The 27,018-nt window shown below is 43.1% G+C and overlaps 1 pseudogene; it reads left to right on the top strand.

Annotated features, from left to right (window-relative positions):
• The window catches only part of LOC142435959 (ninein-like protein), a 91,280-nt pseudogene extending 67,244 nt beyond the window's left edge, over positions 1–24,036 (top strand).
• Positions 24,037–27,018: the final 2,982 nt, after the last annotated feature.

The following is a 27,018-nucleotide window of genomic DNA, read 5'->3' as shown; positions in this document are numbered from 1 at the left end:
TCATTTGTTCTCCACTGGTAGTTCTTTATCCCTTAAGTTCATGGGATTCCTCTCTGTTCCTGTTCTAAGATAACACATCCCTATGGCCAGGGAAGTGGCAACGAAAATGAACCAGTCCACTCTGTTTTGTGTTAGACATGCCCTATTTGCAAAGTCCCACCTAATCATCAATGGGAATCACAAAGACCTAGACAGAAGAGCCATGCCAAGAGACTTCACACCACGATAGTCCCACAGACAGGCGCTTCTTGCCTTCTTACCCTTAAATCTACAAGTGAGAGCTGTGTCTTGGGAGATTCGCCTCTAAACCCTGGCAACCAAGTGTGCTTTTTACAGTGCATTTCCTCAACTCCTGTGCAGACAGACCACTGCAGCCAGGTGCAGATTCAGGGCAGCCTCCCAGCATTGCCTGTCTGTCCTGCAGCCCCCACTCTATGTGCCTCATTGGGCCTCAGCCATCCATGTGGCCTTTCTGCTCTGCTGGGTGGCATTTTGTTTTAAGATGATGGCAACGCCTTGACAGTCAAAGCTGCAGAACCCTCTGGAGAAAGGACACCAGTGAGTTGCTTTTCTTGCCCACACCCCATCACTGTGGTGGACTTGCACACATTCCTGTTGAGTCAGATGTTGGTGATCTGCATTTCTCCTCCACATTCACTTCACTTTTAAAAAAAATTTAGCCCCTGCTATGATTCTAGTGATAGAAGGCGATGTAGGATTTAAGAAAGCTGAATTATCCCTGTCATGTTTAACTCACTGCATAGTTGGAAACTTATAGTTTGAATGTTACATGTTTGCTGTCAGGAATTGAATTTCCTTTCCACTGGGCATCCTGCAGACCCTGCGGTGCTGCATTGCTCCTTGGGCCTTGCTGTGTAGCATGGGGATTGCAGGGCCATCTCTACTCTGCTTATATGACCTGCAGGACCGCAATGATGAGTTGCAGGCTGCGCTGGAAGGCCTACAGACATGGATGCACAAGACACAGAGTAGCCCATCTAGTTTCCGGCCAGATGGATGCCTGCCCCCAGCAGATTGCTCCGAAGGTAGAGGATCTTCTTGGGGAAAGGGTGGAGTCCTTGTTCCAGCAAACTGGGCTATCTCTCAGACCTACCCGTAGTTTGTGTCATGGGCCACTTCCAAGCATCATAGGGTATATTGAGGCACAAACACCTGCCCCAGACACACTGGCACCACCCGGCTGAGTTCCTTGTAGCTGGGAATTTATGGAAGGGGATGGGGGCTTTATCAACTGTAATGAAATGGCAGCAGTTATGTGATCTCACAATGACCTCATGAGAGGCATGTCCATCACTCGTAGATGTTCCAAAGCCACCTCCAGAGTTGTGATTAAGATGAAGGGACTTGGTGGTGAGGTTTCAGCATAGGCTAGAGACAGAGAGAGTGAGGGTATGTGACAGTAAATAAAGGAGCTATATTTCCTTTGCCCAGGTCACAGACCAGTCTCTATACAGATTGTCCTCTGAGCTGTAAGCTGGTTGATGTGAAAACTCTTTTAATAAAAGAGATAAATTATATCTAAAACATATTAATGACTCCCTGATGTTCAGAGAGAGCTTGAGATTTGTCCCCTTGAGTGTCAGAATTCGTCAGAATAGACCTGTGCCAGCGGCGCCTGCGCAGGACACAGGTCAAGCACTGGAAGCAGTTGGGACCTTTGTGCATAGGCATGCATATCTGCTTAAAAGTAGATATCTCTGGCTTCAGGATCCTCTTAGTGCTGAGGTTTATGACAAATTCCACCTACAGTGTAGACTGTGTTTGATTAATCTCAGCTCCTTCAAAAGACAAGAACAAGGAGGTAACACAGCTGCCCTAGAGTTTTGTCATAGTCCTGTATAGCCAGGGGTTGGTTCTTGGATCAGTGCCCCCAACTGTGCATCAGCAGACACCGTGGCAAGTCTCTCAGCCCTGCTGCCAAAGCTCTGATACACAGTGGTTTTGTGTGCTAAGTTTTGGCCACTCCCTCACCCCAGGGAGATCTGTGGACACTGACAGGCCACTCCCTCACCCCAGGGAGATCTGTGGACACTGACCTGTGGATCTTTGGCAGTTGAGCATTTTGCATCCTCCTCCCTCCCAGTTTTGTAGTGCTCTAAAGCTATTTATTTAATAAAATGTAAATGAATTATAGCTAAAAGAGCCAACCTGGGAACCTTAAGTTTTCTCTGAATGTGGGTACAGCGTCTTTGGACCCCAACATAACCTGCTCACCTGCAAATGGCAGATTGGTGTCTTGAAATCCTGTGAGTCAACAGCCAAAGGCCATTAGACTCATTTGGGAAATGTGGGATGGAGCCTGACACAGCCAGCTGCACCACATCCAGAGATGCCAAGGGTGCTGTGACATCCATTTAAGGCATCCTACGTATTCTTCCACACAACAGACAGGTCAGCCATCCCCAGGGAAATGGACACTGTGTCCCCTCAACTACACAGAATTTATGGCCCTCAGCACGAACCACTGACCCAAAACCTGGGAGACAAGGCCCTGAAGTCTTGGGTCTGCTCGAGACTGGGGACTGCGGCACCAGATCACAGACCTAGGCTTCATGCCATCGCTAATGAAACCTAGCAGTTTCACAATGTGGCCTTTTTATGTACTGTCCTCCCATCCCTCTGATGGAAACCATTTTAGAAGCAGCACCAAGGCTCAGTTGATCCTTCCGATGTTTGTCTGCTGCTGAGAGAATAGTAAGAAGCTGGGTTGCAGTAAGCCTAGTGATGTGGACTGTCCAGCCTCACGGACCTCCTGTCAGCCCAGGTGACTGCGCAAGTTGACAGTTCTCAGTTTCCAAGGCAAAGTAATTCTTTCCAGAGGTTCTCATTCAGGTTTTTGTCTTGTCCCTTATGTCAAAGTTTGTCACCATTTTCAGGGTGACAATGAGAGTAGAGGATGACTTTGCCACGTCCCATCCTTGACACTGCAAAATGAAGACTGAGTCATGGCATAAATGCAATTCTGAGTCTCAGACCAGCTCTTCCAAGCCCTAGCAACACACGTAGTTCAAAGATGTGCCTTGTGTGCCTGGTGTGCGGAGTGGTGATTCAGGTCGGAAAGCGAGTCCTTGCAGTGCTCTCAAGCACCATTCCTCATTCCACACGTATGGAATGTGCCTGACTGCTTTATTTATTATTATTATTATTATTATTATTATTATTATTATTATTATTATTATTATTATTATTGTATTTTAAAATCATTTTGTTGGGAGATCTTACAAGTATAACATTCCATAGTTAAATCACATCAAACAGTGTTGTACAGTTGCTACCACAATCTGTTTCAAAACATTTTCTTTTTCTTGAACTCCTTGATATCTGCTCCCCATTTATTCCCTCCTTTGCCCACCATACCCCGCCCCAGGAAACCTTACTTTATTTTTTTCCATATCTTGCACATCCAATATATCCATTCACATACAATGCTGTTGTTCGATCCCATTGAGTGGGGTTATTCAGTCATCAGTGCTCTCAGCTCCCTGTTATATCTTCCCCCCTTCCCGTACCCTCAGGGAACCGTTACTCCATTTATTGTTTCTGAAGGGTTATCTATCTTAGCTTTCATGTATCAAATGATATTAAATATACGATGAACCTGCATCAAATCTGATATGATTAAAGAGGCAAAACAAATAAAAACCATAATCATAAGGGGAGGGAATATTAAGGAACTAGAGGATAATTATGTAGTTCATCAGTGCTATACCACACCCTGGATTTATCATCCCTTCCTGTGTCCCTTCTGAGCGTGACTGTCTAATTACCAGAGGGGCTGTGATTTCTGGGTCTCTACTACATCCATGCCCCTTCACATCAATTTGGTTGCTTATCTTTTGAACTTCTGATACCATTTCTCCTCAACACCTCATGATCACACAGGCTGGTGTGCTTCCTTGTGGGCTGTTTCTTACCTGCTAGTTGGGCACTTATTTAACTGCAAAGCATCTAAGACCCCATATGCTATTAATAACCAGGCACCATCAGCTTTTTTCAACCACATTTGCTTATACACCCATTTTGGCTTCAGCAATCATCTGACCAGTTTATCGAGCAACACACAGACTTACTGCCATCAAGTTGATGCCAACTCATAATGACCCTATAGGACATGGGAGACCTGCCCCTGTGGGTTTCTGAGACTGTAACTCTTGATGGTGGTTTCAAACTGCTGACATTTCAGATCACAGTCCAATGCATAAACACCATGCCACCAGAGCTCCTACATATCCTGAAACCCAGCATTATTTGTGTGATATAATAATGTGGAGGAGGAGGAGGCCAATTTGAAGTCTTTAGCTAATAAACAAGCCATGAGGTGTGTCTGGCCACCTTCACACACAGTGAGGCTCATTCCCAGGCATCACACTGCCCAGAGGCATGTGTCACCAGGTCACCCCACTTCTTCCATCTCCCCACCTCCTCTATGATCCTGGCATCACCAGGGAATAAACTTGAAGTGAAGTACAAGGGGGCCTTACATTCATGGACAATTCCATTATCTTTTTCTTCCGTGTTCTGGAGGTTTTTTGAAGTCCCTTCACACGATATCACTGCCACTTTGTAGGAACTTGAAGGGTGTGATGGGCTGCAGGAGCCTCCTGAGCAATCTGTTCTGGTGAAAGTGTGAAATGGTTCTAAATGAGTGTTTCCTAACGTGGGCAATGCTGCCCCCTGGGGGGCACTGGAATAATCCGTGGGAGCTGCCAAAGCAAATAACCTACACCCTATCCTGGATTAGGGATGGGCTATTGTATAAAAGTTAATTGCCAGAGGGTTGCTGGGTAACTATTTTTCTGAAAATTGGACAGCTGACCAAATAAGTTTGAGATCCTTTATTCTACATGGATACAACATAGCAGATCACCAGTGATGCGTGCTGTTGTACGCCAGTGCGGCAGGACTCCACCATCACTGCCTTTCCCTTGAAAAAGCACATGTAGAATCTGTGCTTTGTTGTCCCTTGGGAATAGGAAAGCTGTAAGAAACCTGTAATGTCCTCACTGAGCTAAGCTGAGATTTCCTCTTCTTCGCAGGCTTTTTCACATGCGTTACAGCTCCTACTCCAGTGAGCCTCGAAACGGAACTCATGATGGAGCAGGTGAAAGAACGTTACCAAGACGTCAAGAGCCAGCTGGAGACGAAGGTAGGTGTGAGGGGTGCCCGAGGGGGAGCCTGGGGCTTCCTTTTGTGCACAGAGAGCCGTGCTTAGTGCTGACCCTTCTCCAGGCAGCTGCCTTGGATTTCTCTGGTTGGTGAGCGGGGGCACTAAGAAGACAGTCTGAGGGAAATACAAGCAGAAATGACTGTCAGTGCCTGGCCCAAAGTCGCTGGGGGCTGGCATGCTGAGTGCAGCCCTGCCAACTGCTGTGCGGGAATTCACACCACCTACCTCATTCTTAGCATAACTTATCCTTGGATTTGCCTCTTGTGGGATGCTGCATAGTTTCTCAGCCAGAATTACCCTGGCTCACAAGGTCTTCTCAGATGAAGTTAGCTCCTGCCTCTCCTTAGATGGTGACTAAGAGAATGTCCGCACACAGTTGCCATGTGCCGCGTTCATTCTACTTTCAGGACTCAGAGAGCCAGCCACCCTGTTTCCACCGGGACCTCTGAGCTCCTGGGTGCAAGTTACTTACCTAAACGGAGCTTGCCAGCCAACGGCCAGACAATATCTTCTCCCACGGGAGGTTATCCAACTGGTCCAGACAAGGCTGTGCCTACATCTTGAGCACTGAGTCTTGGGGATGTCACCACTGCCTTTTCATCCCTGACTTCTGCAGGCCTCAGCTCCTTGGCATGCCCGACAACCTTGCTGTTTCCATGTCATATTGTCAGGGGCTAATGTTTCTCTTTCCAGGTAAACTACAAGCAGGAAATTGAACTAATGAAGAAAAACTTTGAGAAGGAGAAAAGGGAAATGGAGCTTATGTTCAAAAGTGAAGTCAGCATGCTAGAGAGCCAGAGAGCAGACCTGGAGGCGCTCCATGCACAGTCTCAGGATGCCCTTTGCAGCCTGCAGGGGCAGCTGTGGGAGATAAGGAGTGGGGGCCCACATTGCCCCAAGGAGTTGGCCACCTTAGCTCAGTGGCCAGACGAGAAGCTACGCCTGAGACACCAGCACGGACTACCACAAATCAGGTCTGCTGCCCTGTTTTCTTCTGGGTCCTCCTTCAATCTGAATTTCTTCCCAAAAACCCACATTAGATATTTAATTCAGGAAATGACTCAACTGCAGTGCATGCTAAGTGGGTAGTTTTTCTCTGGCCATAGAGAGGAAGGTAGGAAAAAATAGGGCTTTGTATGAGTTGTTTTAACTTAAATTAGAAATATATATATTAAAACTTAAGTTATGAAGTAATTTAGTTTGTAGACTACTTTTAACACATTCATATTTATTTTCTGCCTCAGACTTATCTGTAGCAAAGGAACAAAGTAGCAAAGCATCTTCCTTATTTAATGTCATGTTCTAATTTTCCAGTGCACGCGGTAGCATGTGGGCAAATGGAGAAAAAGGCTAAAAGCTCCTTTGCAATAGGGAGGCCAGTTATCTGCGAAGGTAGCTTTTCAAAGCTGTCCTAAGCGAAAGGAGCCCTGCTGGGGCTTTGGGTTAGCATCAGGCTGCTAACTACAAGATTGGTGATTCCAACCTCCCAACTGCTTTGTGAGAGAAAAACAGACTTGCTCCTCCAAGAAGAGGGACCATCTGAGAGCCTCGGCAGCAGTTTGCTCCATCCTGCAGAGCATAGGAGTTAGAATCGGTTTCATGGCAGCGAGTTGCTGTGTCATCACAAAGAAAAGCAATGCAAGATTTCTTTGGAAAACTGAGCGTATCAAGTAGGTTTCACTTAGTGGAATGATAACTGGTTGCTGCCAGCCCATGCCTATTTATCATGACCTCACTCTCCCACAGAGAATCTTGGCCCTCGCCAACTTGGACACCAAGCGGGCTAGAGCCCTGCTGACCAGACCTGCAAAGCCTCCTTGGGAAGCATTCTTAGCTGGGAACATGGCTCGGGTTAGAAGTGACACTACGATGACCACAGTGGACCAAGCCATCTCCCGTGTCCTGTGACCTGGGGAGGTTGATGATCCCAGAGCCAGTCTGCCTTTCTGTCATGGTGCAAGGAAATTGAGGCAGCTTGAGTATGGGCGGTAAAGAAAATCCTGGACTACTGAATTGTACCCTCTTCTGTACCCTGCCTTTCTGTTCCCCAAAAGATGACCACACAGTGGCCTCAGACCTGGGCGTTGCAATAACACATACTGCCCGCTAGGATGATCCAGAGCTTCCTCCTGAGAATTTTGCTTCATAGTATCTGAACCTGTGAACTCTCTGGTAAAGGGCGGGCTACTCTCCACTACACCTTATAGACCATTGCCACTAATCCCAAGCCCTCTCAGGCTCTAAGAAGCAGCAAAGGGACATGTCTGGTCCCAGGAGTTTCCTTAACTGGCTGGAAGGCTGCTCCCACCCCCATTCCCACCCCATGTCATGATTGTGAGTCGAGCCATATTGCATGACTCTGATGAGCTGAGTTACTCTTGTTCTCCCAGGCTGACTGCTCTCAGCTGGGCCTCACTCCACCTCAGTGTTATTTTCCTGGGGCTTCTAAAGGCCTCTTTCCTAGATGTTTAAAATACTTTTTAGAGTAATTTCGACTAAAGGTACTTTTTTTTTTCACTAAACTTTAGGCCAGTACTGCCCAATACAGCTTTCTGTAGTGATAGACATATCTTGTGTTTGCCTGCCCATTACAGGAGCCACTGGCCACATGGGGTCACTGAAAGTGACTGATGTGACCAAGAATCTGAGCTTTGATTTTACTCCATTTTAATCCGTCTAAATGTAAATTTAGTCCCATTTGACAAGTCGTGTCTGCTGCATTATCAACTAGATCCTGTGCATGCACTCTCTGAGCGCAGCTGGCACGAGTAGCGAGGAGTTGTGCACTTAGAACGTGCGCTTGGGCAGGCCTTTCTAACCCTGTGATACATGTGACATTCGTGTTTCTGAGCCAGGTCCATGTGAAAGTTTCTGTAGAAAGGGGGCAAAGGCTGAACTGAGCCAGAAACTCCTGTGGATGGAAGCAGCGCACTTGTTACAGCAATGGGACTGTAAAAAGAAAAGGATGCTTCAGAGGCAACTGCAGCTAGTGACAGACATGGGAGCCCAGCTGGACTTGGACAAGGGATAGAGAAGAGAGGCAGAAGGAGATGCTAGCCCAGTGCAAGAAGCAGCAACGCAAGTTGGGTGGGGGGTGGAGGGTGGAGGGTGGCAGGGAGGGCTGATGAGTAAAGAGCAAGCTAAAATTTGCAAAGTGTTTGCACTTGAAAAGTTAGAAACCACATATAGGAAGCAATTAAAAGGGCTTTCCCTGGAGGCAGAGGGGCTGAAAGCCTTCTTGAAGGAGGGAAAGGCAACTGCCTCCAGGCCTGCTGAGGTCCACAGAAGTCAGAAAGGAGACGGGACCAGCAGGGTCAGAACGTGGAGAGGCTGAGTTCCTGCGTATGCCAGGGAGGCATCTCACTGCAGATCCTGTCCAGAGCCCGGTCCCGAGAGCAGCCCCACAGCCCAGAGGACCCTCTGCATAGCTCACTATCAGGGCCATCCCATCTTGGTGAATGATATAGAGGTGGCTCCTGCTCCTTTAGAGACATGGGTGATGTATGCTATCCCCTAGAGGGGCAAGGCCCATGTTCCTGGAGAAACCCGTACCTTTGGCTAGCAGCCTTGCTGGTCAGAAGCAAAGATCATCTGAGCAGCAGGAGTCCAAAGCCACAGAGCAGCCCTTACTGGACATGGCTGGACACAAGCTGCCCCTCTAGGAGCCTCTGTGTCTTGGAAGGTGAGCATGGGGTAGGGACCACTAGGACAGGACAGCAGAAATTAGAAGATGCTGTACCGATAACAGAAGGTAGAAACTCTGCTGGAGAGAGAAAAGAATGACATGAAAACCAGGCTCCTACACCTGGAAGATAAGCTTCTGGCTAGGGAGAAAGAAGCAGACTCGAGAGAGAATAACAGGTTTGCCCTCTATCCATTCTTAAACAAGTGGAACTGAGTCATCTCAGTCCCTGATGACTTGATTGCATAACCCCTTTTCCTCCTAGCAGGCTGGTAGACTCGGCACCAGGAGAATACCACGTAGCCCAGGTGTGCCCAAGCTTACAAGCCCAGTCTGGCCTGTACTCGGGCCGTGGTGTTGCTAGGTGCTGTGTGAATGCGAAAAGAGAAGTTTTCCATACAGAAACCCCCAGAACTTCACCAAGAGGACTGCTGTGGCTTAGACTCAGGTTTTCACTATCTCTGTCGGCAGGAAATCTGTGCTTGTCTCACGGGGCCCACGAAAGACTGCCCTGAACCCCATTTCATTCCTTTGGGGTCTCTGAAGGTCTCTGCCTGCCAGCTCCAAGCACCTTCCTTTAGTCCCACTGTGTGTATTTATTGAAAGTGTCCTTGGCGCAGATCTACTGCTTCGTGAATTCTGTGAGAGCCCCAAGAACTGACTGGGACACTCAGATGTTGGCCGCAGAAACCAATGCCTTCTAGAGAAAGCTGAGCTGAGGGGGAGTTCTTAATTCCACCAGCTGGGCAGGCTGCTTGAAAGGCCACAGGTGGAACTGGCCTTCTCGCTTGAGAACTTTGGCTGGCAAATGCTCTATCTCAAAAGCCTGGGATATAGGAAGGCCTTTCCCAATATTTTCCATAGATGGACCCATGTCCCTGAGTGGCTTAAAACAACACAGATTTAATATCTTACAGTTCTAGACGCTACAGGTCAGAAATAGGTTAAAATTTAGCTAATTTCTTGACAGCTTAGTTGCATGTTAGCTAGAACTGAGAGCTAAATTGTACTCTAATCGAGGTGTCATCAGGGTTGTGCCCCTTCCAAGGGGTTCTAAGGAGAACCCATGTACTTACTTTTTCCACCTTCTAGAAGCCACTCACATTTCTTGACTCGTGGCCTCTTCCACTTTTCAAAGCATCCAATGGCTGGCTGAATCTAAGGCTGTGCCTCTTCTGCCTCTTTCATTTCAAAGGACCCTAGTCTGTACAATAGGCCCACTAGAATAGTCCAGAATAATCTCATTATCTCACAGTCAGCTGATCAGCAGACTTAATTTCATCTTCAACTGTAATTCCCCTTAGCCATGTAACATAATATTCACAATCGGGAATTAGAACATGAATAATGTTTTACCAACTGCCATCGAGTTAATTCTGACTCATATCCACCCCAAAGGGCAGAGTAAAACTGATCCCTAGGGTTTGTGAGGCTATAAATCTTGATAGAAGCAGAAAGCCCCATCGTTCTCCTTTAGAGCAGTGAGTCGGTGGGTCTTTTAGCTGCTGGCTTTCCAGTTAGCAACCTAGAGTGAAATGCAGATGAATACAATACCAACTGCACCACCATGGCTTCCCAGAACAGTCTTTAGGAGGTCATTAATCTGCCAACCACAGCAGTGATCTGGATGTTTTTTATCTCTGATACATTCATGATCACATATCTTTGGTGTATTTAGGTGTGTATTTTTTAAAATATTCTAATGTTATATGCAATAAAAAAGTGTACTGCTATGATTTTATAAGAAATTGATCAGATCGTTTTACCAGCACCCAAAACAAGAAATAGAACCCTCCTGGATTCCCCACACATAGCCAGTATCCTGACTTCTAACTCCTTAATTTTGCCTGTTTTTGCACTTTATATAAAAGAAGCATACCATCCGTCCTTTCTTACCATACGTTGTTTGTGAGATTCTTCCATATTGTTGCTTAGAGCTATAGTTATTTCATTTGCACTTTATTTTTCATTCTCTTGCCTGCATTTTTCTACTGCTATGAAAGTTCTGGGTCAATGCAATATGTTTGTACGGAATGGAATTTTTTAGATTTTAAGATATAATAATGTTTACCTTTTTATTGACATAAGAAACAATGTGTCTTGTGCAAAACTCAACTACAACTCTTTTTTTAATGAAGTTTTTATTGTGAATTAAGGTTTACAGAGCAGATCATACTTTAACGCTCTGCAATTCATACATATTTTGATGCCATTCATTCATTCCAGTCCCCTTAATATGCCCTCCCTTAGTCCACGACTTCCCTGTTTTCTATGTCCTTTTCTCCTCCTTTCCTAGCCTTCTGTCTTTGGGTGAATGCTCCCCATCTCATTTTAACGGTTGACTTTTCTAACACAGTAGTGAGTTGAAGTCCAGACCCAAGGGAGCACGGTCTTAGGGGCCCTACCAGACGCTGTCTGACCAGTAAGCCTGGTTTCTTTTAGCATTTTGATTGACAGGTTCTTCTTCTCTTTCCAGGACTCTCTAGTGTGATTTTATGCAGAGCTGGTGGTGGTGGCGCCAGGTATCACCCCGTTCTTCTGGGCCCAGGATTGTGGAGACCGGTGTTCTCACTGTCCCTTCGACTAAGTGTTTTCCCTGTGTCTGTTTAACTGCCACCCCGCTGCTCTGCTCTGGACAGGGAGAGATCAGTCCTTGCACCCTAGACGGCTGCTCAGAGACCTTTAAGACCGCTGCTACTTACCAGATTAGAATGTAGAGCACTGTCTTTGTGAACTATGATATGCTAATGGATCATTTTGTCCCCTGCAACTATTGTGATACCACTCCCCCAAAGCCCAGTACCTTATTCCTTCAGAGTATCTGCTTATATTTAAGAAGTTGTCATAATTTTGTCCTCTGTTCGCCCCACCACATTCATGGATATATTTGCAGTAAAAGTAAATATACAAATACTCTCTTTTAAACACACACACACACACACACACACACACACACACACATATATATATGTTTGTAAAAGTCTCCTATCTGTTCAGCCTGTGTGTATGTCCAAGTACTCACTTGTAGATTCCCCAATCCCCCACTGTTGTAGGACTTTGAATCTAACAGTGTTTGCGTCTGTAGTTTCTCACTCTTGCAAACTACCGGTGTACTCGCCTGCCTGCCTCCATCGTTTCTCCTGTGTGTTGCATTCCCCTCCGCCCAGGCTATCACTTGCCTGTGTTCTAGCCGCACCTCCCCCCCCTCCTGTCCATCCTCTGCAACCATCAAAGAATGTTTTTATTTCCATAAGAAAACTTACTGTTGATTTTTATAGTGGTGGTCTCATACGATATCTGTCCTTTTTGTTTTTGACTAATTCCACTCGGCGTACTGTCCTCCGTGTCCATCCCTCTGTGAGGGCTTTGCAGGTGCATCGTTATTCTTCGACGTTGCATAGCATTTCATTGTGTGTTTATTGCACCCAAGTTTGTTCATCCATTCTTCCACTGCAGGGCATTTAGATTGTTCCTGTTTTTTGCTATTGTGAATAATGCTATGATGAACATGGGTCTGTATCTATTTATTTGTGTCATAGTTTTTATTTCTCAAAGACACATACCAAGTAGAGGGATTGATGTGTCATGGTATTTCTCTTCCCAACTTTCTCAGGGTGCACCATACTGCCTGCCACAGTGGCTGCACCATTTCCCAGTTCCTCCGGCAGTGTATGAAAGTGCCAGTCTTTCCACACCCTCACCATCATTTGTTGTTATCTGTTGTTGTTTTTTTAACCTTCCAGTTAATTTGGGGGGTGAGGTCGTATCTCATTTTGATGTGTATTTCTCTAATGGCTAATGATTAAGAGCATTTCTTCATATATTTTTGCCCCCCTGAATGTCTTCTTCGGTGAAGGACCTGTTCACATCCTTTGACCATTTTTTAAATTAGATTGCCTATCTCTTTCTGTTGAGATACTCAATTTTCTGTAAATTTTAGAGATGAGTCTCTTGTCCAGTATGTCATTGTCCAATATGAAATTCCACAGCCTTTGGCTGCTCTTTTGACTCTTGGTGGAATCTCTTGACACACACAATTGTCTACGTTTTCGGAGCCCCTAGTCATCCATTGTCTTCTGCTCTGAGTGTGTTCTCCATTACTTCTGTGAGGGCAGTTACATACTTGGCTTCACATAGTCTCTTAATTGTTCAGCAGATAGGATGAGCAATCTTCAGTGTATCTGCGCTCCAAGCAGCCAAAAGTAGAATTCCACCTCCACCTAACACAGTGTACATACCTAGAATCAGTCTGTTTCCCATACTAGAGCCAGAGTGACCATTTCAAATTTCATGTCCCATTTATTTGACAGCCCTACTCTAAACCCTTTGCTGCTTTTAAAGTTCCCATGACTTCTTTTTCTCTATTTTTCCCTTAGTGCCCCATGAGATCAAATGAAGTCAGATGAGACATACTTGTGCTTGATACTAGAACATAATGCATAAGATAAGCATGGCAAGGTTATATAGTACCTTGATTACTTAGATTGGGAAAATTAGAATCTAACAAGATGCCAGACAAAGACGTAGTTGGGGGGATAAATATCGACATGTGTTCAGGACAGAAAGTATGGGTTCAAAGCTCATTAGGGATTTTTTTGTTGGTAAAAATAATTGCCTGTCATAAATCACTTGTGTTGTCTTGGCAGAGATTCTTTAAGAATTGTTTGTCAGGAAATAATGTGGCCCAGGTAGTGACACCTGCCTTTCTCTGCTGAGGTATTCACTGTGCATCAGGCCGCTCCATAAATCAATATGTGTTTCTTCCTCAGTTTTTCCTTCCAGGGATGACCTTGGAGTATAGCAGGTGACAGTCTCACTAAAGAGGAAAATGTGTGCATATATTTTAAGCTCTGGTCATTCTTGTTTCTTAGATCCCTGCCGGGATTCACTAGCAGGGAATAGCTTTTGGAATGCCCCAAGGTCTCACATTCAGTATTACGCATTGATACCAACCATGGGCACATGGTTCCCAACTTACTTCTGATTGTCAATTGTGCTTGCAGAGCCGAGCTACAGAGGCTTTCTGAAGAAAACACATCGTTGACAAATGAATTGGGAAGGATTCAGCAAGAACTTAAAGTTGCAGAAAGAACAAATGATGTACAGAGGTAAAGGCTTGTCCAGGTTCAACTTAGGACCTTTGAGCTTGTGACCCAGTTTTCACATAGCAGAATGAGTGGTTTCCTCTCAGTAAAGTGAGTGTAGAAGTTACTGAGATAGAAAGTGGGGCGTATTCTCAAATCAACCTCACTTTCCAGAAAGCCAAGAGTGGATGAACCTAATTGGTCTCTGACCATGACATGACACATATGTAAAGGGCCCTGGCCTACCTCCACATGCAGGCAGCCCCTCTCATACCTGAATGCCTGGTCTCAGACGTAAAAGGTAGAACACGTATGTATGTGGCAGCATGGCCCACCCCACAGTGAGCAGCTGCTACACCCATCCTTCTTACCTCTGCCATCGTGGCATACCACCTTATTCCCTGTATGAAAGTACTCCGCATCACACCTGATGGTGAGGACAGGTGGACATAGTTTAGTACAGTGAAATGATCCTAGGGCCTTCCTAGACTAATACAATATCTATGTTCATGACTCAGTAATAATTTCAGGTGGACTTTTCACCACGGTTTATATTTGTATGTAGATATCGGCATTAGGGGTAGGTCTGGGCCCTAGGACACTGAGGCAGGAACAAGGGACAGGGAGTGGAGTGCTAACACTGGTCAGTGAGTTTTCACTGCTGTAGCCATATCCAAGGGCAGTCTGCCTTTTGATTTTTCTTCCAAATAAGAAGTTCAAGATAAAGTCAACTCTGACCTGCTGCGAGCATGGAGCATAGTTGATGGAGTAGCCATGACGGTCAGAATATGGATGGCAGGGGAAGGGACCAGCGGGGATTTGCATCATTACAGTTCTGAAATCCAGGAGGTCTTCCCTTGAAACCATTTTCTCCTAAGTTTACTACCAGACTCCATTCCCAGCAGATCGCAGTGAGGGTAAGATGGTTTGTGTTTGTGTTGCTGGGTGGCTAGTTCCATACTTTGCTAAATCCGTAGTAATTTGCTTGACTAAGGATTGCCACGGAGAATGCTCCTTTTGTACAATCTGGCAAAATCTTGCAAGTGAAAACTAAACCCACTCTCATTGAGTCTGTAGAGGGTTTCTAAGACTGAATCGTTAAGGGGTGTGGGAGGCTATACCATTGACCTTGGCAGTTACCAGCACAAACCAAGGTGACACCTGGCTTTGGTTTCACCCTCCCTGCTGAAAATTTTCATTTCCGCCTCAAAAAGAGTCACCTGACGAATCCCATCTGACCCTAGACCAAGGATGGGACCAGCCTTGTTCTCATGTAAAATTCATTGGAAAGGGGATTATTGGAGATGCAGTTAGTTTAAAATTTGGCACCTTGTCTTTTGATCTCTCTTAAGTTCCATTTTTAATTTGTTCCAGTTTTTAATACTTTCTGCTTTCTTTTCTAAAGGTTCTTGTCTGTTTTACTTTGTTGTTGTTTCTGTTGTTTTCAAAGTATGTTTTCCTATAGATGAAGTCCAGAATAGGTGCATCTATACAGACCCTAACTGGATTAATGGTTCTTTGGGAGTTTCACACAGTTGGTTAGAAGGAAATGGGAAGCTAATAACGACGAGTACAAGAATGAAGAAAATGTTCCAAAACTGATTGTGGTGATGATTATACAATCTTGATATGATTGAACTATTGAATTGTATATATGTGAATTATGTATCAATAGAACTTTTTTAAAAATTAAAGAATCGCCTGAGAACTTTGCTAAAATATTGATTGTGATTCAGTATATTTAGGTCAAAAATTCAAATTATCAACAGGGGTTGGAACTGGAATGAATCGGTTTGAAGTCCTAAGGGTAAACTTTCCTAAATTCTTCTGGCTTTAGGAGCTTGGGATCAAGATTGAACCATCACCACTATTATCAATCATAGCAGTAGCAGTAGTGTAGAGGGATCTGGGCCATAGAATATGAGGGGAGGTAGGGGTGGGCCTTTTTGTCCAAGCCATGGTGGACTGTTACTAGAAGAAGAAAACTCATTAATTGGCAATGATATTGTTAATTTTGCTTTTTCAACAGGAAAGAAATTGATATTTTAAAGAAAGAGAAATATCAGGCCTGCCTTGAAATGGAAATGATCAACAGTCAGGTTTAGTATTACCACCTGATGTGAAGCTAATGAACTTTTCTTTCTTTCTCTCTTTCTTTCTTTCTTTAAAACTATTTTCGAATATTATAGAGGACTTTGTTCCTCAACGATTTCAGAATGCAGTAACTACCTCCCTTGTCAAAAATCAGAAAGTTCGTGTGGATACATTACTGCCGTCAGGGACACCCCATTTTGGTGCTGCCAGCCATCCTGATAATTCTTAGAATCACATGTGGCATTTATATCATGTCTTCTTGTCTCTTTCTCTCGGTCTATTCTTTATTTTGGAGACCATGGCACTTTTGAATATTACATGCAATTGTTTTGTTCCGTGTCTTGAAGTTTGGGTTTGTCTAGTCATTGATAATAATTAGATTGAGATGAGGCTTCTTTGGCAGAAGTACAAGAGTAAGAGTTGTGCAGTCATCAGCACCATCAATGTCAGAACTCTTCCTTCTTCCACTCATTGTTAGCTTCCCACTTCCCGCATCCTCCCTGCCATGCCCCTAGCCAGCTATCACTCCAGTTACTGTCTCTAGAGATTTACATAGCCTGGATTTCATACACAGAAAATCACACAAAGCACAAACAATGACAAAGCAAAACAGAGAAAAACCTCAGCCAAAAGAAAATATAAAATGTTAGAAACTGCCACCAGTTAGAACCTCCTTGGGAATTCAGCCAGTCTCAGCCAGAATCTTAACAGTGAGACACACTTTCACATAAACTAACAAGTACTAGCAGACCCCTTAAAATCCCCTTTTTTAATTTATCAGAAAACCACTATAACCAGAACACCACTTATGATTATTTCTGTCACCTAAATCCTACTCATGTATTCCTATCTCCTATTCCTTCTACCCAGTCAGCTCTATCATTTCTTCCTCATTTCAACAGAATACAATTTCCAGCCCCTATCTGAACTTTCTCCACTAACCCAAAGAGCAAGTCCTGTCCCTCCCTCCTCCACCTACTCACACACAATCCAGAACCTTACATACCATCTACAGTTGGATCACTATGCCATGCAAACAACAGTCAGCAGTAGTAACCACAAAAAATCAAGATAAACAAAAGTCAACAACTGAAGATTACGCAACTTCATTGGAATACACAGAAAGTGAAGACCTTAAATTACCAGAAAGAGAATACAGGTGAATGATGTTTGTGACCATACAAGAGATTTGGGGATCAATTCTGAAAAAAGGAAGAAAGTGTGATACTAAAAACCTCACACCCCAAAGAAACCGAGAAACAAAACAATGAGATAACAGAATTACAAAACATTGTATGAGAACTGAGCAATACCGGTGTTCATCGCAGCACAGTTTACAATTGCAAGGAGTTGGAAACAACCCAAATTTCCATCAACAGATGAATGGATTAAAAACCTATGGTACAGATGTGCTTTACATAATTGATGTATGTATGGATTGTGCTAAGAGTTGTATGAGCCTCCAATAAAATGATTTAAATAAAAACTATGGTACATACATACACTGGAGTACTACACATCACTAAAAAGCAGTGATGAATGCATGAAGCACCTTGCCACATGGGAAAAACTGGAGAAAATGATGCTAAACAAAGTAAGCCAAGCACAAAACACAAATACAACATGAGTCCGCTGAGGTAAACTTAAAAAAAATGCAAAAGAGACATAAGGAAAAAGCTACTGTATACAAACATTCCTGGGGTGAGGTCCAGGTAGTATGGCAGGGGCCAGACCAAATCCAGGGATACATATGTTAGACAATTAAAAAGGTTGGGGGGGGGAAGAAAATGAAATAAATGGGTAGCTGGGGAACAGGGAACTAACCCATCCAAGGGGAGGGTCTTGTTCATATCGTCGCCGGGAAAGAAGGACCAGACTTCTACCCCATGCTCCAAGATGTGAATGCAACATACTGGCATGAAGCAAGGAACCAGTAGAGAGGTCTGAGGGGTTGGCCCCAATCCCAACTACATGGACAGCAGCCCTTGCCCCCAGAAGAAAGTACTTCAGAGGATAGCATTGAAGCTACAGGTCCGAGAGAGGGACATGTCTGATCAGAGCAAATCGAAGCAAATGAAGGGGGAGGAAGAGAGACTGGAGCACATCCTGGCCCACCAAGCCTTAAGGACAATATCCCCACTAAGAACAGCCAATGCACAGAGAGGACCATATGGCTGGTCCCACTATGAGACAGGACATCCCCCACTGACCCATAGCCCTATAGGGGACAACACTGGAGACACAGTGTGGGAATTAGACCGATCTGACCCCACCACACTGAGGCAAAGCATGAAGGGCATGCAACAGAACAGCAAGGGGAGCAGAGCAAGGAAGTCCCGAGGCATTATCAAAAATAGACTTTGGGTTCAGAGCATGGCACCCCATCAGGCTCAATCAGCAAACACTCGCAAATGTCAACAAACAGACCTTGAACTATTGACAGGCTTTTCTTTTTTGTGTCATTTGTTTTTTGGTGGTGTTGTTTTGTTTTCTTTTGTTGCTTTGTTTTGTTCTGTCTTGTTTTTGTGTATATTATTATCTCTGCAGGTCTATCTAGATAAAATAGGTGGGATAAACAATCTGGAGGAGAAAACAATGGGACTGACAGTTCCGGGGGGACATGAGAGAGGGGAAGGTTGGGGAAAAGAAGTGGTTAACAAACCAAGGGACAAGAGAACAACAAGTGATCCAAAATCAGTGGTGAGGAGCGTGTAAGAGGCCTGGTAGGGCTTGATCATGGGTAATGTAACCGAGAGGAATTACTGAAACCCTAATGAAGGCTGAACATGAACAAGAGCAAAGTAAAAGGAAATAGAGGAAAGAACTGCAAGGCACATAGCATTTATAGAGCTCTAAATATAGGCATGTACATATGTAAATATATTTATATATGATGATGGAGAAATAGAACTATGCATATATTTATAGGTTTAGTATTAAAGTAGCAGATGGACATTTGGCCCCTACTCAAGTACTCTCTCAATGTAAGAACACTTGTTCTATTAAACTGGCATTCCATGATGCTCACCTTCCAGACACAATCACTGAAGGCAAATGTGGTGAAGAAAGTCAATGGTGTCGGCTATCAAAAGATATAGCATCTAGAGCCTTAAAGGTTTGAAGGTAAACAAGTGGCCTTCTAGGCCAACCAAAGCCCACATGGAAGAAGCACACCAGCCTGTGTGATCATGAAGTGTCAAAGGGATCAGGTATCAGGCATCAAAGAACAAAAAATAATATCATTGTGAATGAGGGGAGTGCAGATTGGGGACCCAAAGCCCATCTGTAGGCAACTGGACACCCCCTTACAGAAGGGTCACGGGGAGGAGATGGGCCAGTCAGGGTGCAGTGTAGCAATGATGAACATACAACTTTCCTCTATTTCTTAAATGTTTCCTCCCCACCACTATCATGATCCCAATTCTATCTTACAAATCTGGCTAGACCGGAGGATGTACACTGGTACAGATAGGAACTGAAAACACAGGGAATCCAGGATAGATGAACCCTTCAGGACCAGTGGTGGGAGTGGCAATACTGGGAGGGTGGAGGGAAGGTGGGGGTAGAAAGAGAGAACCAATTACAATGAGCTACATATAACCCCCTCCCTGGGGGATGTACAACTGAAAAGTGGGTGAAGAGAGACGTTGAACAGTGTAAGACATGACTAATAATAATTTATAAATTATTAAGTGTTCATGAGAAAGGGGGGCAGGGAGGGAGGGTAAAAAATGAGCTCATACCAAGGACTCAAGTAGAAAGCAATGTTTTGAGAATGATGAGGGCAACAAATGTACAAATGTGCTGACACAATGGATGTATGAATGGATTGTGATAAAAGTAGTATGAGCCCCCAATAAAATAATTACCCCCAAAAAAGAACTGAACAATAGAATGGAAGAAAATGAAAATTGAATCTATGAACTTGAAGACAACCATGCAGACTTCAGCAAATGAGAGAAACAAACAAAAAAGTAAAATAATCTGAAATAAACCTGAGGATGATGTGAGAAACCATGAGCAGAAGTAATGAATGTCTTGTTTGGAATACTGGAACGGGAAGAAACAAACAAATCTACATATAAATTAGTAAGAGAATTTGTGGAGGAAATTTTCCCCAGTACTATAAAGGAGGAGATAATAACCATTCAGGAGACAGAGAGAACTCCAAGGAGGTTAGACCCGGGGGGTGGGGGTAGGGGACATGTATAGGAGGGCATCAGGACATATGATAGTCAAAATATTCAACTTCAAGGAAAAGGAGAGAATCTTGAGAGCAGCTAGAGAGGGAAAAAGTCACCTTCAGAGGTAATCAGATTGGAATAAGCTCAGAGCTCTCAGCAGAAAATATGCAGGAAATAAGAAAATGGAGCAACATAGATCAAACTTTCAAAGTAAAAACCTGCCAACCAAAATCCTGTATCCAGCAAAGCGATATATCACATATAAAGAAGAAATAAAGGTATTCCCAAACAAGGAAATAGTTAGAGAATTCATAAAAACCAAACCAGCATTGCCGAAAACACTAACCATATCTCTATGGTCAGAAAATCAACAGCACAAAAACATTATGAGATCGCCACAGTCCGTGCTACTATCCAGAAGTCAACACACTAAAACAACACCCAAAACAGTAGATCTAGACGGGAAACAAGGACATGAATAGATTCCTCCCTCCCAAACACAGATAATACAATATGATAGTAACTCACCTGCATTTGGAATTAATACCAATGAAAATCAATGGGCTAAATACCCCAGTCAAAAGACAGAGTAGCAGACTGGATTAGGAAACAAGATCCATCAATCTGCTGCCTTCAAGAAACACACCTCAAACTCACAGACAAAAACAGACTGAGAGTCAAAAGATGGAGAAAAATTTACTAAACCAATGACAATGAAAGGAAGACCTCACACAAATAGAAAACTACAAGCCAATATCTCTCATGAACATAGATTCTCAACAAAATCCTGGCCAGTAGAATTCAACAACATATCAAAATAATAATAATACTTCATGCCCAAATGGGATTCATACCACCATATAAACAAAATATAGAAGAACCAGATGATCATATTGATGGATGTAGAAAAAGCATTTGACAATATCCAACACCCATTCCTAATAAAAACAATAATTAAATATAAGGAAATTCTTCAATATACTAAAGTCCATATCTTAATATCCAACAGCCAGTATCATACTGGATGGAGAAAAGCTGAAATCATTGCAATTGAAAATGGGAACCAGACAAAGATGCCCATTATCCCCACTTTTATTCAGCATTGTGCTAGATCCTAGCCAGAATCAAAAGGCAACAAGAGATTAAGGGAGTGCAATTGGGCAAAGAGAAATTAAGCTCTAGTTATTTGCAGATGGTATGATTTTATAGAGAGAGAAAAACCCAAGGTCTCCACAAAACCCTGTTGGAAATAATTGGAGCTTGTTTCAAATAAGCACCCATCTAAGTGAGATGTCAGTAAACTCACCTGGAAGAAGCACACGATCATCGATGATCCAAGGATTATCAATTATATAAACCAGATCTGAAGAAGGGAGTGCTGTCAGAGCTGAAATTTGTGACATTCTGGTGTTCACAAAGCTATGGCTGACAGTGGGAGCCCAAAATACATGTTCAGGTTCTCCACAGGGAATAAGCCTCCAGTGGCCCCCCTCTGACTATCACTGAGAGATAGGAATAACCTGGTTATCAGGCAGCTGGTATTGGAAAGACGATTATAGTAAATTAAAATGATAAATAGGGCTTGAATGGTTAAAATCTTGTTATTTGAGCTCCCTTTAGATACACTTTGACTTTTATCTAGTTTTTAATATTTTCTGGGTTTTGCTGTTGTTTTCTAGATTAGGTCTTATCTCTGCTGTATTTTGTTATTGTGGTACCTTTCTTGATTCTCTGTTATGTATCTTTCTGTGTTTGGGGGTTTATCAAACCCAGATTGGGTGAATCTGTAGAGGTAATAACTGGAGTAAGAGTTCTTGGGGTGTATTGATGGGGAGGAAAGAGGTAATGGGGAGCTGACATCACGTAGTATGAAAAGGAAGAAATTGATTATATGCAGTAATTGCACAATGCTGCTTGATCTGATAGAGCTATTGGTATGATGTCTGGATTATGCCCTAATAAAAAGATCTGGGAAAAACATAAATTTTAAAAAATCAATTTTCATTTACATCAGGGCTATCACATTTTTAACAAAACTCAAGTGAATATTCCCAAATTAATTAAGTTTTCCCACAAGTTTACAGGAATGCTGCTGCTCCACATAACACAATACTTTTTAGCGTTTTAATGAAGGTCGGGAAGACCTCAAAGATGAATTCAAGGCAAGTCACCTCAGAAGGCTTTGGAGACTCTCTTTCTGGGTTTCAAAGGAATCCTCTTTATATTTTCTCAAGGATGATCACAGAGACTTCTCAGGAAGACATCTGAAGAGAATGGAAAGCTGCGCTGGGGAGGAGGAAGAAGGACAGGAAAATGTACCACGGCGTGTGTTCTGTTACGAAGCCATACCTGCTCCTCCTGGAGGGTAGCAAGGACTGTCTGACGAGCTCCTCATTGGGAACGACCCATCCACCTGACGCAGCCTTATCTGCCTTCCACACTGCTCTGTGTTCCCAAGCTCAGAGGACATTTAAAACGAACATGATTTGCATCCCTTGAACATGACAAAACTCCCATTTGACATGACATAAATTGAAGAGTGAGAATTCTTTGGGAAATGAATAGAAAGATGAAAACACTTCAGAAGCATATAGGCATAGATAAAGATATGACATGAAACAGTAGCTTCATATTTTGATAGTTTTGTTTAATTAAGGTTTCTTTTTTTAATCCTTTTATTGGGGGCTCATACAACTTATCACATTCCATACATACATTCATTGTGTCAAGCACATTCATACATATGTTTCCATAATCATTTTTAACAAGTTTCTATTATACAATGCTTTTATACTTACCCTTGTGTGTGCGTATTAAACCTACAAGATAAAAATGATATGATTCTGCTCATTGCTGAACCATAGGTATTCACACCAACGTGGGAATACCTTGGAACTGTGGTTGATCTCTCCCCTGAAAACTAATTGTTGTGAGAAAAAAAGAAAGGCAATCCAACAAAAATGTAATTTGATTCTTTTAAATTGTAATTTATTGAAAGATGCTCCTGACCAGTGGTTGACAGTAACTGAAATCTCTATGGTGAAAAACTGAGAAATTTTCTAGCAACTGTTGGAACACACGGCCATTTGTGTATACACCAAGAGGACATCTGTCAGACACTCTAATTTCCTGGCCCAGTGGTACTGAGAATATCAACAACTTACTGCCAGATAGATTTGGATATCAGGGACAGGTCAGAGGTCCTTTTGAAGAGATTCATATGCTTTAAGTTTCTTCCTTCCCCCCCTTAACATGATGTTTTAAATAACTTAGATAAAAGTGGGAGGCCTTCAGAACAGTGGTTTGAATGTTCTTAATGGTCTAGATGTATTCTCACTTCTTCTCAGGAATAAAGCAGAGTTCTCAACTTCAGCATCATTGCTGTGTGAGACTGGATAAGTCTGTATAGGGGCTGTCCTATACACTGTAGGATATTTAGTAGCATTTCTACATGTCAGTAGCCACCCCTACCTACCCCAATTATGACAATGAAAAATGCCTCCAGATGTTGCCACGTCCCACAGTGAGACAAAATTACTCCTCATTAACCACTGAAAGGATCTGCTGGGGCTTCGTTTTTGTTTTCAATCATTGTTTTACCCTTTTTTGCTCTAGAGTCAGAAATACAAGGATCAGTTATCTCAGCTCAACCATAGGATCCTTCACCTGGGTGAGGAGGCCTTTGTCCACAAGGCTCAAAATGAGAAAAATCAAGTACCCGTTCAGTTGCTGACACTGAAGATGGATCGGGCTGGTCACCAGGTGAAAGAGCAGGTGAGTGGGCAGTGCAGAGTGGGAATATGAGAGCAACAACTTAAAGATATGGAGACATACACTGCCCCACACATAGCCAGGAAGCCTGGGGGAAAAGAACATGGAATATCATAGTTTTTTATAAATCTGCTTTATTTAGAAGAGTAGCATAAAGGAATTAAATCTTAAAAAGAGAGTAAATTCCTACAACCTTTCTGAAAAGACAAGTTGAAAATATAGATAGCAAGAGCCTCAAGAATCTCATTATAAGAAGTGAAACTTCACTGTTTGCAAATAATATGATTTTATATATTGAGAATCCTAAAGGGTCCACAAGAGACTAGCTGGAAGTCATAGAGGTGTTTAGTAGAGTAGCAGTATACAAGAGTAACAATTGACTTCTTCTATACCAGGGATGGGGGTACAGAAAAAGATACCAAGGAATCAGTATCCTTTGCAAAAGCTGAAATACCTGGGAATAAACTTAACCAAAAACCAAGACTTGTACGAAGAAAACTATAGAACATTACTATAAGAAGCCAACCGGGATCTACACAAATGGAAGCATATTCCGTGTTTGTGGATCAGAAGACTCAGTATTGTGAGAATGTTGATACTATCTAAAACAATCTACAAATAAAATGCATTGCCGATCCAAATTCTAACATCATTCTTCAAAGAAATGGAAACACTGATTATTAACTCCATATAAAAAGGGAAGAAACCCAGGATAAGCAAAGAACTCCCCAAGAAAAAGAACAAAGCAGGTGATCTCACATTACTTGACCCCAAAACCTACTTATACAGCCACAGTTGTCAAAACAGTCTGATACTGGTATACTGATACATGCTCCCTGTCACTAGCCACCCAGGAAATGCGAGTCAAAATGACCATAAGATCCCACCTAATGCCCATAACTAGCCCAATTAAAAAAAACCAGAATGTGAAAGGGAGGATAGGGCGGAGGTAGGGGGAGGAATGAGGAGCTGATGCCAAGGGCTCAAGTAGAAAGAAAATATTTTGAAAATGATGATGGCAACAAATGAACAAATGTGCTTGACACAATGGAAGGATTACAATAAGTTGTACAAGTCCCCAATAAAATGATTTTTCAAAAGAAACAGAACAACAAATGTTGGAGAGTGTGTGGTGAGATAGGAACTCTTATCCCCTGCTGGTGGACTGGTAAATATGTACAGGCACTCTGGAAGGCAGTATGGCGATACCTAAAACAGATGGCAGCTGAACTACCATATGATCCAGCAATACCATTGCTGGTATGTACCCCAAAGAAATAAGAAGCAGATCACGGACAGATGTTTCCCTCCCCTATGGTCATCACAGCAGAGTTCATAGTAGCAAAAAGCTGGTGGGTGGGCAGGAAGAAGCTGGAAACAGCCTACATTACCATCAGTACAAGAGTGGATAAAAACTCTGGTACATACATACAATGGAATACATCCCTAAAAACAGCAATGAAACACCTCAAGTTGTAGAGGCATCTGGAAGATATTATGCTGAGTGAAGCTAGTCAAGCACAGAAGGATAAACACTGTGTGAGTCCACGATAATAGGAACATGCAGCAGAACGGGCACAAGTTCAAGTGTGCAGGCCATCCAGTCGTCTGGCTGGGGACCAGGCAGGCCGCTAAAGAGCCACACATCATCTGCTCAAAGTAAGTATCATGTAGGTCACTTGGCCGAAGGTCACCTCATGAGAGCTGGAATCAGATGGATGGGGTGGGGTTGATGCTGGTCCCTGAGAGGTAGCCATGTGGATTTGGGGTGAGGTCTCCCAGAGAGGGAATCAGCCCTGTCAGAGGAATGGGGCTTACTGATGCGAGGGGCAGCACAGGAAAGAAGAAAGGCAATGGTCAAATTTGGGGGAACATAGGTGCATGCCTGTTGAGGGGAGAAGAGGGAGGGCTGACATTGTGGGGGGAGGGGTGTCCAGTGAGGTTGCTCTTGGGAGGACCTGATGCAGAGGGGTTAAGTGGAGAGCAAATGCTTTGAGAGTGATTAGGGCAAAGAATGTATGGATGTGCTTTATACAATTGATGTATGTATATGTATGGATTGTGATAAGAGTTGTATGAGCCCCTAATAAATTGTTTAAAAAATAATAATAAATTTTTTTAAAGTTGTATGAGCCCCTAATAAAATGATTTTTTAAAATACTGTAAAAAAAGAAACCAAACTTGACCAACAGTTACCATGGGTGAAGGGGAAAGATCTGTTGCTTTGGGAGCATTGAGTGTCTGTCACTGTGGTCGATAGTTTGAAAAAGGATAACAATGATAGTTGTACAACATGAAGAATATTATTGAGCCTCTTCTCGCTCTGAATTATACAACTAGAAGTTGTGCAATTGGAAAATATTTCTGTATATTTGTGCCACAGTTAGAAAAAAATAAGTACATGAATTACAATGAGTACAAGGAAGAAGAAAAAGGTTTTGAATTAAATATTGTAACAATTGGACAACTTTTCTTGATCTGATTGAATTGTATGACGTGGGTGAAGTGCTAATACAACTGTTTTAAAAGATGTGATGCAAAACAATAATATGGATTATTCGGGAGAACATGATGCTGAGTGAAATTAGTCAATCACAAGAGACAGATATTGTATGAGACCACTACTGCAAACGGTTTTCATATTGAAAAATAAATAACGAGATAGAAAGAAACTCCATGTGGTTACAGATCAGATCAGGTTTTCTGGGATGTTAGAATTACAGAGTCAGATCATGACCAAGAAAGCCCCATGGAGCACTTCGACTCTGACAAATACATGTGTTGCCGTGAGTTAGAACTAACTCCACAGCATCAGTTTTCGTTATTAACTGCTGTCTCTTGTTCCCATTCAGGATGACGCTTAGGGTTGCCCGTAGGCATGCCCTGTACCCAAGATTAAAGTTTCATGCAGAATAATTTCACTGCCCTTAAAATTCTCTGCTCCACCTGTTTGTTCCTCTATTGTTCCTTCAACTCCTGCTAGTCGCTGACCTTGTTTCTGTCTCTTTAATTTTG

Source organism: Tenrec ecaudatus (assembly GCF_050624435.1).
Source record: "Tenrec ecaudatus isolate mTenEca1 chromosome 18 unlocalized genomic scaffold, mTenEca1.hap1 SUPER_18_unloc_4, whole genome shotgun sequence".
In the NCBI taxonomy this organism is placed as follows: Eukaryota; Metazoa; Chordata; class Mammalia; order Afrosoricida; family Tenrecidae; genus Tenrec; species Tenrec ecaudatus.
Note: the sequence above shows the minus strand (reverse complement) of the source record. Positions and strands in the feature narration are given on the sequence as shown.